Source organism: Pinus tabuliformis, chromosome 5_1 (assembly GCF_031772625.1).
Source record: "Pinus tabuliformis cultivar Carrire ecotype Pingquan chromosome 5_1, CPIR1, whole genome shotgun sequence".
Lineage (NCBI taxonomy): Eukaryota > Viridiplantae > Streptophyta > Pinopsida > Pinales > Pinaceae > Pinus > Pinus tabuliformis.
The window spans coordinates 432,390,635-432,401,168 of NC_142305.1; the positions used below are offsets into that span (position 1 = coordinate 432,390,635).

Here is a 10,534-nt window from a genome sequence, read left to right on the forward strand (position 1 = left end):
CCTTTGCTGGGAGGTAGATGCTGGATCGGAACTCACTTGGTTGTATCTCCTCTTGGACTTTTCTTATTCTATCAATAAACTATTTGAGTTTCTCCTACATGCTGTGTATCAATGATGTTTTGTTATGCTTACATGTTTAGCTTAATCTGATCTTGAGCTTTTTATGAATGTATATCTGTTTCTTTGTGTAGTTTCTCTCTCTTGTGATCTTGCAGGAATTCGGTGAAGCTGGGCCGGTGAAGGAGCAAGAAGTTGGGAGCTACTGAAGAGAAGAGTGATTTGGATCGACAAACTAGTGGAAGACACAGGTTAGTTAGATCCTTCTTCCTCATTTACATTTCATAAAGAAGAATACTCAAATAAGTTTCCTTGTTTGTTGCTAAGGCACTATCACACCTTAGAGTGGGATAGGGGCATTCCGAATTGGATACTTTTCCCAACAACATAATCATAGCCCTTTTGTTGGGGATATTCAATTCCAGGCTTTTTTCTCTTTTGTAGTTAATCAACTTAAGTGGTCTAAGGCTTATAATTCATTTCAAATACAGGAACACGGGTTGGATCTCTAGATAAGGAGTGAGCCTACTCACCCTTTAAAGGCTGATGACACAAGAGGGTGTGATTAAAATTTTAGGGCCCATACATAAGAAAATTGTACAGAAAGGAACATCATATTTCCTCTCCATTTAGGAAATATCCCTGATTGCATCCAAAATGAGATGGATGATCTCAACTAACAGTGTTAAGGAAAGAGAACCATTTAATTGTGGGAAATTCAAAGTTGTTGTGAGCCGGTTAATCACATGCAACAATCTTATCTTGAGGGAAGGGCCTTATTGGTTGGGATGTCGCTTTAGGAGTCCCATTATTTGGTATCCTCCTGAAGGGTATCAATCTGACTATGAGTTACCTGAAGGAAACAAAAAGGAAACCTTTGCAAATCTGGCACAACATCATGGTTTCAAGACTGATAAAGAAACCTTTTCTCCAGCCTACTCCTTAACTACATTACATAGGAACTATTCATCTTTCATGAGGACATGAAAAAAGGTAAGTAGGGGAGTACGTTGAGCCTTGCAATAGGTATGTATTTACTCTTGATTATTGTCTTTTTCCTTTTTTCTTATCCATTTTATGCCATGATATAATAACATATTGATAGGATTTTGATAAGGAATGAATGAAACTACTTTTGATACGATATGACCATCCAAACTAACTCTCATTACTTTTTATGTAAAAAACAGGAGATGGAACAACTATTGTTCCAAAGTCAAAACAACAAAATCTAATCAAGGGAAATGAGGCGCATCATGTGCGGTTGAACCAAGGAACGAATAAAGAAGATCAGCGGAAGATGAAAGAATTGTCTGAAGGTAGCATTTAGTTGTGAATCCTAAGGGATCACATTTATCTTTTTCCTTTTGACTATAAAGGGGAAAACTGAAGAAAGGGATGGACATCTCCCTTGCCTTTTACTTCAATTGTAATTTTAATTTACAAAAGCGTGATTCTGAAGAACAAGATTGTATTGTAATGACAAGTGACTTTGATGATTAATATGTAACTTGTGTTGTTGTTCATTCGTATACTTTGATGTAGCTAAGCAGTATTCGCTGGTGGCTAGGGCCTGGTCTCTGGTGGATCTTATTGTTGTTCCATGTTTTATACTTTTCCATTTCTTGCAAGTTTATTCTTCTTTACAACTTTGCAGGTGATTTAGTTCGTTAATTTGGATTTATGGTATTCATTTCATTAATACACAATTCTAATTGGTTTTATTTATTCATGTCGTGGATCGAATTAGTCATCAGTTAAAGAATCATTTCTGGTTAATTAAAGGTTAGAGTGTTATTAATTATATCAAATGCTCTCCTCCTATCTAGTAGTTCAAGTCGAACTAAAAGAGCTCATTTAATGCTACGGTGCTCTCAGTTGATTATCATTCGAATTGGTTGATTAAGATTGAATTATGGTTTTGTTTGAGATTGAGTCGTGATGCTTAGATGAATTACTTCCCTTAAAGTTACAAGCTTGAGATTTATGATTGCATCCATTTACTCTTGTATTGAATTTAATAACTTATGTTAAAGCATTACTTTCTGGATTTATAACTTGCACATATTGTGTACACTCTTGGAATAAAAGGACTTACCCAGGTTGATAATTAATCTAAGGTAATTAGGAGATTTAAAAGACACCTATTAGCACCCAACACCTGTCTTCAGTTTGGCTAAATCAACCTTAGATATAGGAGCATCAGGTAGAATTTTCTAAAGGGTCCCAGACTGAGAACATATCAGTTCTAATTGTTGGGCTCGAAAAATAGCCTTCTCTTCCGAATAAACACCAGAAAGAGACATGTCCTTTGAGATCTCAGGTTGTAATGATTTGAGAAACCATTCAAGAAGGAATTTTGGTGGGATTTCAGCTTTGATAAGCCTTTTTCTCCTTCTCCATTCCTAGATGTGATCTAAAATGTGAGTTGTAGTGTCTTGCTGAAAGTTAGCTAGAAGTTCAGTTCCGGCTTCATATTGGATAGGCAACTGAAAATGGTTCAAAAAGATATTAGCCAAATCACAAAAAGAAGTATAGGTTCCCCCTGGCAACTCTATATACCATTTGGCTGCATTTCCAGTTAGGGTGCGCTGAAATAACCTCAACCTAATTGAATCATCTATCACGGAGTTGGATGAGCACCATAAGTGAAATGTGGTCACATGGTCTCTCGGATCTTCACCGCTTTTCCCTTCGAACTTTGGGATATCTAAGGGAAGTTTAGTTGGGACCATAGGGTAAGCTAGATTGTACTGAATCGGATTGTTCATCAATTTAGTCAAGTCTGGCAAATTAAGCATGGCCAGAAAAGGAAGTCGTGGGGGACCTTGGGAATTCCATCCAAAGAAGGTGGGGTTCCCAAAGGTCTGAAAAGAATGACCTGGATTTTGAAAGGCACCATGTTGCCCGAAGTAACTTGTAAATCCTATTGAACCAAAAGGCTGTCCTTTTGATCTAATAAAATTCAGAGTTTGACCAACTCCTGCAAAAAATCCTCCATAACCAGTGAAGTTACCCCCTAACGAAGTATTGAAAGGAGCTAATAGCCCCTGATAAGGATTCCATGAATTAGAGAAGGGTGGAAAATTCTAAAACGAATTAACTGAAGAATATGGCACATTCCCTTATTGTCTGAAAAATTGATTCCCAACTCCTATCCCACTAACCACAAGGTTTGTCCAACTCTGGAAGGGGTTACTACCTTGAATTGTAAAAGGAAAAGGCATTGACCCTACTGTCGGATTGGAATGTGGTATATGACCACTTCCAAATGGGAAACCCTGAAAAGAAGTTGATCCACTCATCATGGATGTAGAGGCAGTCGATGGTATGTTCAAAGGAACTGAAGGAATCTCGTGAGATAGCATTCCATAAGGGAAAAATCCAAAACTAGATGCAGTAGCCTAAGAACTTCCACTCATTGATGGAATGGAGGTAGACCCAAATATAGTCGTGCTGGGAGTAATGGAAGGGATGGAAATAGTTCCTACCTTTGTATAAATATGGGAGTCTGCATGCTCACAACACTTGTCGTAGATGCCATGCTTCCAGCAGTGGTCATCAAAGGAATAGATGTATGTAAACCTGGACTTGAAGGCCTATGAGTCGGAGTTCTGAAATACAATAGAACGTATAGATGGTTAGGAGGAAGAGGAGAATTTGGAGCCGCAACCGACACTGAAATCTCTTGAACTTTGATATTATCTTCCGACTAAAAGAGTACTCGAGAAAGAACTGGTGTGTTTCTCTCTAGCTCTATACTAGTGCCAGATCTATCTTGTGAACTAATGCCCTCAAGTAGAGGATCAATCTATGCTACGCTTGCTGCCACTGGTTGAAAACCACTAGCAAAATCCCTTCTACACCTTTTAGGAGAAGGCTCAAAACTCGTAGGTGATAGCCCATGAAGTCTCCTAGACCATTGAGATGGTCGATCAACCACTTTGAATTATTTAAAAGATCTACTTAAAGACTCAAAAAATTATAAATCTAGGCCGATTAGGAGCAGAGAACGCTCACTAAAAAAATTCCCTAAAAATACCAGCAATCAAACAACTCTCGAGTATTTTCGCTTCAGGTGATTAGGATCGAACACCAAAATACAAGAAAGTTAATAACAAGGGCCTTCCGAAAATAGATTGGGGTAATTATGCCCCAGGCCTACTAGTGAGGGTATCAGAGGTAGTTATTCTGACCCCAAGACAAAAACCTTTGCTAGTGCAAACCCCTAAGCTTTGCAAGGGTGCCCTTTAGAAGTACTGCTAAATGTGGTACAACATCAACCTCAGGTGCCATGGGATTCCCCTTCATAGCCACCTGTGTGGTCCCTAGGGTAGGAAACTATGGTCACCAACTCATATCAGAAGCCAGGTGGAATAGTCGTGAGGTAAGATCCGACAAGTAAGAGATGGGGTATCTCTTGTCCTTATCTTCTCTAACCCTCGTGCTTTACTCCCAGTTACGGAGATTTCCCAGTCTCCCTAACACTATTGGATTTCTCTCATTAATCAAACTTCTATGTTTTGTAATTTTGAGAGCCCTTGGAGAGTTAACTCTCCTCTCACCTAATCCAAGGCCCTAATAAACCTAAACTTGTTGGTGTGTTCTGATGACAATACAAAAGTTCTAGTTTCTTTTAATTAAGCGCTTGATTTTAATGGCTATTCTTTAAGTCAAGGGTATATATGGAAGTGAAACCAATGGTGTTTGTATGACGTAAAAGAAATCAATGAAAAACTAACTACATGAATGCAATAACTTTTTCTTCGATGAAAAGAGATCTCTACGTGGGTTCTATGAAACTTCTATAAAGCAAAATAATTTTTCTTTTCTTTTCTTGAAACACACTTCACACACCCAAAACCTAAAAGACTATTAATGCTTTAACAATGAAAACTACCCTAATGCAAGATACAATGGAGATGCAAGATCCTAAATCACTCTAAAAGGCAAAAACAATTGTTTATAACTATCAATGAGCCAGCTTAAGTATTGGAGAGGATACAAATTTTGAACACAAAATTCTCTCCAAACAAGAAGGAAAAATCGTAAAAGATTGCAATTCACTTTCAAAAACCAAGAGAAACCAAAATCAAACTTGGTAAAAGAAAATAGAAACAAATTTTTTTTGAGATCTTTTCTTTTTCAAGAAACAACTAAAACAACTTTTTGAAATCACTTAAAATGCTACTAATACTCAAAAAATTAAAAAAAAGCACAAGGAGTCTTTTCAAGTTATAAACTTGAAAATGAATGAAAACTTGAACAAAAAGACTTCAACTTGTATCAAACGACCCAAACAACAGCAAAGAGTTTGACAAACTAACCAAGAATCTAGGGAAGAAATACTTTCAAATTCATCAAAAAGACTTTCAAAAAGCAAGAAAAGCTATAAGGCCACAAAATGAAGGAAAGCAAAGCAAGTAGATACAAAAATCAAGCTTGACGCTGAGACTAAAAACAATCTCCTGTTCTGGAGGACCAGAACAATCAAGAACCTCTGAATGAAGTCTTGTGTGTCAAAACACCAATTAAAAACTTGCTCAAAAAGCAGACCTAGGCCAAATCTTTTCAATGAGAAAGAGACTTCGAAACAGTAAGCTTGCAGAATAATTATATTCTTCAGACAGAAATTGACCACACAGAGACTAAAAAGACTAGGAAAAAAATATATCTGGGTAGAGAAATTTGAAAAAAAAAATGCAAAAATTGGTATACGCAACTGTGTTCAAGCATAGAGGCATATACACATGCTTTTGATATAGGAAACTCAGGTATACGTGGGTTCACTTCATAGAAACAAGCATGTGTACGCTATTGTAAACAGAGTAAAAGGCGTATACAAAGCTTTGCAAGAAAAATAGAAAACAAAGCCAAATCAAAAATATCAGACATAAGGTCTGAGACTCTAGTAGACCAAATAAGACTGTAATAGGAAGAAAACCAAATACTGAGCCCTAATTGACACTAAATAATCCAAACTAGGAATAACAAGATTGTTATCCCCAGTGGAGTCACCAATTTTGTTTCGGGAATAAGTACCCTAGGCCATTGGGTTAGAACCCCAACAAAGCAGAAGCAAACTACAACAAGAAACACTCATACAACTCAGGAAAAAATGCTTATATAATCAAACTACGTAAGAGCGACCATACCTGGATTTCCTTCATTTGAGTAGGTCCCATAGTGTTTAGACCCTCTACAACTCCCAATGTTCTTCAAATATGAAAATCATTCAATTCGAACATACATAGTAGTATAGAAGTAAAGCATATTCATGAAATTTGACTTGATATCATATAAGCAAATGATTGATCATACATCAAAACAACATTCATTTATGAATTACAACATAATTTAATGCATAAACAAAGTTAATTTCGGAAACAAGACAACATTTCTTTTATTGTAGTAAGCTATAAATAACATGGAGAGAATTCACCTGAGTCTTCTTCTTCTGGCTCCAAGTGGAACCGTCCTCTGGATTCATCCTATCCCAACCTTCAACAATCTTCCTCCATAACCAACACCATGATATCTCAAGCAAGAGGGAGAATATCTAAAATCAAGGAAACAAGGGTTTCCTGAAGCTTGGGGAATTGCATGAGGCAGAGGGATTCATCAGACTCAATCAGGGATAATCTCAGTATAATAACTCTATCTCTTCTCCTCCTTTAGGACTTCCCATAGAAGTCTATTTATACTTCTCCCAATTAGTTTTTTAGTTGGGAAACAGTTGGGCCATAGGCAATAGGAGGTAATCAATAGGTAAAAATTGTGAACACTGTTAGACTTAGTCTTGTCAGTCCTCTGTCAGAGCCAAATTCACCAAGGTTCATTTCTCGTCATTTGCCATTATCAAATGCCAGTTTGGTCAAAAAGAGTTATTTTAATTCTTGAGTCCAGGGTTTTGTCTCCAAAAGTGTGAAATAACGCTTGCATGCCAAAGAGAGTTTCAATAAGGTTTCACTTCAAGATTCTCATTATTAATAATGTTGAAGGACATTTCTTCTTCAAAACTCTGTTTTGAAGAAGAAATCATCAAGTTGGTTTAATACATGATTGTAAGGTTCTTCAAGTTGTACATTTCTTCAGACAACACTAGTCATCTTGCCCGGTTTCAGCAGCCCCTATCCCTGCAGAAAATCAACCAAGAAAGGTCATCATTTCAAGCCAAAATCCTAATGGGAATTAAAACACTTCTGTAGTATAATTTGCTATATTTTCATGAGAATCTTGCACTGTAGTTCCCAGATCCAATTTTGTTGTGACATAGCCAACAGAAGGAGTCTAATTAGCTTATAGGAGGGCTGAATATATTGTTTTCCACCAACACTAGGAGAGTCGAGTTATTTATCATTCAGGGGACCAGTTCCAAGAAGATTTGCTACCACCACCAGCTAATATCGAAGTCATAATGTCCAGAGTTGAGGGCTTGCAGTAGTTGAGATTAAATATATGGTGGTTGTCATTTTCAGATCCAAGGGCATGTAAGTAAGGAACCTGTTCCAGATTTATTTATGCTCAGAATTTCAAGGTATTATGGCCGCATTGATGAGGGAACCATAGAGATTAAGCGGCCAGCACTTCCCATACATTATTTTTGATGCACAAATGCTATAAGAAGGGAGTTGCCAATCTTAGCAGATGCCGAGAGAAAAAGGGAAGGTCTGGGTGAATTGCTCACAATGACAGATTATGTTGTGTGCTCAGCAAAGTTTCCTCAGCCAGAGAGATGGGGTACTGCATATTGTTGTCATGCTTCTGCTATATGTTCGGGCAATTGTAAAATAGGCCTGAACAGAGGCACCATCTATTGCAAGTGCACTTCTTGGTATGGCTCTGAGATTGCCTCGCCTTAAGTGTGTAATTGTGACTTTGGGTGAAGCAGGATGTATAGTGCTTGAGAACCATACCTGCAAGAAATCAACAAAGGAGTCATTACTTCAGTCAAAAAATCAAGTGGAAGCAAGAATTAAAATCCTTGTGATACTAAGATGTTTCCACAATTGTCAATTCCTTTGCATACTAAAGACATCAAGGAGCCAAGGTGGTAACGTGGAGGAGCAACGCAACCAAATTGAAGGCAGCCATGGGTAAATTTGGATGCGCGGCGCATAGGCTAAGTGTCGCGACGCACTGGGCGTGCGCGGCGCATCGAGACATTTTCCACAGGGCAGAATTGCACGGGCGCGGCGCACTGGTGATGCGCGGCGCATACCCAATGCGGCACGGCGCATACAGCCCAAAGGCTTGAATTTGCTCGAAATTTCTCCAGCTCATACCTAGTGTGGATTTGCTAGCTATAGGGAGTTCTTAAATAGCCCCAAGCAGTGCGCCTTTGCATATCTTCTTTATTATGCCTTGGACGCCCACAAAATGAATTTCCTCATCCTTTAGCATGAGTATAATGGAGTGCTGGTTATTGACTATCGAATCTAGTTGTGGACATATTAATATGGTGGGGAATAAGAAGTATCATGAATGATTTCAGAAAAAAGAAACTAAAGCTTCCTCCTATTCAATACTTAAGTGCATATCATAGATCTATTTCAGATTTGCCAATAGGATACATATGGAGTCCACATCTTGTATCGAAAGCCAAATGACTGGGGACATTTAGCGGACATGATTTGCCAATAACTAGAGGATGTCCATGCATGAGCAAGGTTGTTCGAGTGCCCAAAGAGAAATCATCTAACTCAATTCATGAGCTTGTTTTTCATAACCACAAGTTTGAGGAAACCGTGGCAATAAAAATTCCTGGAAACTATAGACGGTTGGGACACAAAGATACAGAATTTATTCATGTGCCCAAAATTCATTCGGAGATGCGAAGTGTTTGTACGAGAATTTATATGAAAGGTTTTGTTTAATCTCACACTCGGCATTATTAAACCAAAAGAGCAACAATGGATTGCACCGCCACAGTTCGGAGGATCCGTTTGATATTCGAAGATCAAAATATGATAAGTAGAGGAAGATATCAGAGGGATTGGAGCAATGTTGGATGATTTGGAAGTCGTACTTGAAGACTATAGCAGGCATTGCATCTGATATTTCTTTTACATTCCAGCTTCATCGCAGTTTCCCTCATGGCATTTTGCTCTCGATGGAGGGATTCACCTTGCCATCCTCTCAACCTACATGTATTTTGAAAGACAAAGATATTGTTTGTGTGATTAAGAAGAGTGATGCATCTGAGAAAGATATCTTAACTAATGAGGGGCTTGAGAGTATAAAAGGGTCTGAAACAGTTGGAGAGAAACTGCTTGGATTTGGTGGTGTGAAGCTTCTAGCGATAGATGAGTTTGAGAAAGAAGCTAGAGGCTATCAAAGTGAGCTTGAAGACTATGGAACTAACTCTGGAGATGGTGGTGGAAATCAAGCAAAAAAGGTTTCAATTTCAAAGGATTTTTCAAGGAGGAAAAGGAAGCGATCAGAACAAGTTTAGTCCTGAAGGGGGGGGGGAATTTCATGGATGAGAACCACAATAATTCTTTGCAGGTTGCTACGGAAGTTAGGGATGATAAGCACATCCACAAGAAGCATAAGAAAGAAAGACCATACAGAGAGATGCATTGTGACACTGTAGAGGATGAGAATAATATTAAAGCCATTCAAAAAAAAAGAAAAAAGAAGCAGAAGATCATGATACTTTACAGTTGAAAGAGCATAAATCAAAGAAGAAGATAAAGGATAAAATTTCGAAATGTTTGAAAATACCTAAAAATTCAGAGAAGTTCTTGCAAAATGATCATATGGCAGAGAGATGTCTGAAAGAGAACATGAGCGAGTTCAAGCACTGATCCCTGCAATGGAGAATGCTTCTGCACCAGCTCAAGTAGAAAAGAAGCCTCCAAGTAGACGTGCAAAGAGGAAAAAAAGCAAAGAGACGTTGGCAACAAGAACAAAAATCTAAAAACCAAGAGTTGGTTCAGAAAAACAGCACCCTTGACGACTGTTTTTTCTCCAAATGTGAGAAACTTCAAAAGATCAAATCAAGATGATGATCCTGAAGCTGAAGCTGAAGAAGAAAGCCTTCCTGTAATAGTGAGACCTGGACATATACGTTTTGAGCCCATTAACAATGAGCAGGAGAGCCATGGCATTCAAGGTACCACGCCAGCACTTCATTGGAATGGGATAACTAAGAAAAGGCAAGTTCAGAACTAGGGAAAGAAGGGAATTATCCCCATAGTGTAGAAGGCTCTACTTATCCAAAAGAACAAGAGATACTTTCCTTAAATAATGGGGAGGAAAGGATTCATGAATTCTTAAAGCCAGAAAACTAGGTTGGGAACATAAATCGACAAGAGGCTATGAGCACGGTGCCACCTCTTTTCCTAGATGTATAGTCACACCCCTATGTTCTTGATATGTGTAAATTAGTTATGCTCGCATTTCTACCCCAGGGAAGGTGAAAAATCCTAAACCAAAAAGCTGAATTCAACGTATATATCCACGTGACAAAGGA

At 38.2% G+C, this 10,534-nt stretch overlaps 1 pseudogene; it reads left to right on the forward strand.

Moving 5' to 3' along the window:
- The first annotated feature begins 8,969 nt into the window (after positions 1-8,969).
- Positions 8,970-10,263, forward strand: LOC149165349 (uncharacterized; annotated as a pseudogene).
- Positions 10,264-10,534: the final 271 nt, after the last annotated feature.